The sequence below is a fragment of the Lissotriton vulgaris genome, unplaced genomic scaffold, assembly GCF_964263255.1.
Source record: "Lissotriton vulgaris unplaced genomic scaffold, aLisVul1.2 SCAFFOLD_3543, whole genome shotgun sequence".
NCBI lineage: Eukaryota > Metazoa > Chordata > Amphibia > Caudata > Salamandridae > Lissotriton > Lissotriton vulgaris.
In genome coordinates, this window is record NW_028250833.1 from 58,939 (window position 1) to 60,724 (window position 1,786).

Here is a 1,786-nt window from a genome sequence, read left to right on the forward strand (position 1 = left end):
AAGTCCCTAGCTGTGTCAGCATGTGCCTGGGTGTGCTATTGGATGCATTAGTGTTTGGCTGGGTGTGCCAGTGTCTGCATTGCTGCATGCCTGGATGTGCCAGTGTCTGCATTCTAAGTCTCTAGGCGTGTCCGTGTCTGCATCAGTGTGTGCCTGGGTGTGCCAGTGTTTGCGTCAGTGTGCCTGGATGTGTTAGTATATGCAATAGTGTGTGCCTAGGTGTGTTAGTTTATGCATCAGTATGCGCCTGGGTGAGTTAGCATATGTATCAGTGTGAACCTGGGTATTTGAGTGTATGCATTTATGTGCCTGAGTGTGTTATTGGATGCATTACTGTTTGGCTGGGTGTATCAGTGTCTGAATTGCTGTATGCCTGGGTGTGTGACTGTCTGCATTGGTAAGTCACTGGGAGTGTCAGTGAATGCCTGGGTGTGTTATTGGATGCATTAGTGTTAGGCTGGCTGTGTCAATGTCTGCATTGTTGTATGCGTGGGTGTGTCAGTGTTTGCATTTGTAAGTCTCTGTGGGGCTTATTTATGAGCCCTTTGCGCCAATGTTGCGTCCCTTTTTGTGATGCTGTGGCAGAGCGAAAAAATGCTCCATGTTGCGCAATATTTACAAAGTGACACATCACTTTGTAAAGCCCTGTGCTTCATTATTCCTGCATCAGGTATAATGTATGCAGGGTGAGCGTTCATCTGCAAAAAAGGGTCATTGCTGTATGCCTGGGTATGTCAGTGTCTGCATTGGTAAGTCTCTGGGTTTCTCAGTGTGCACATCAGTGTGTGCCTGGGTGTGTTGTTGGATGCATTAGTGTTTGGCTGTTGTGCCAGTGTCTGCATTGTTATATGCCTGGGCTGCCAGTGTCTGATTGTAAGTGTCTAGGTGTGTTGGTGTATGCATCAGTGTGTGCCGTCGTATGTTGGTGTTAGCGTCAGTATGTGCCTGGGTGTGTTAGTGTATGCATCAGTATGTGCTTGGGTGTATTAGCATATTTATCAGTGTTAGCCTAGGTAGTCAATAAATGCATCAGTGTGTGCCTGGATGTGTCAGTGTCTAGGCCAGTGTGTGTCTGCGGTGTTAGTGTATATATTAGTGAGTGACTGGGTGTGTTAGGGTGTGCATCAGTGTGTCCCTTGGTGTTTTAGTGTATGCATGAATGTGCGCCTGAGTGTGTTGGTGTTACGTGAGTGTGTGCCTGTGTCTGTTAGTGTATGCATCAGTATGTGCCTAGGTGTGTTAGCATATGCATCTGTGTAAGCCTGGGTATGTCAGTGTATGCATCAGTGTGTGCCTGGGTGTTTTATTGGATGCATTATTGTTTAGATGGGTGTGTCGTGTCTGCATTGCTGTATGCCTGAGTGAGTCAATGTCTGCATTGGTAAGTCTCTGCGTTTCTCAGTGTGTGTAGGAAACTGCCTCACTGTTCAGTGTACTAAAATTAAGTTCACTGTGTAGAGAGTGCGAGAAATCCCCAAAAGGCAGGTAGAGGTAAAAGTAGATAATACAAACTCTTTTTTTGGTAGTGTGGGTGAGCAGTTAGGCTTATCAATCAATCAATCAATCAATCAATCAATCAATCAATCAATCAATCAATCGATCAATTAAGTGGCTTGTGAAGCACAACAACTCACCAGTAAGGGTATCAAGACGCTGGGGGCTGGGACAGCAGATCTGTCACAAGGCTCTATGTTTCAGTGACGATGATTGCTTTCGAGGGAGGTCTTTGGCTTATCAGAGGGCAGTGTTTTTTTTTTAAATAGTTTTTATTGCAGATACACAAGGA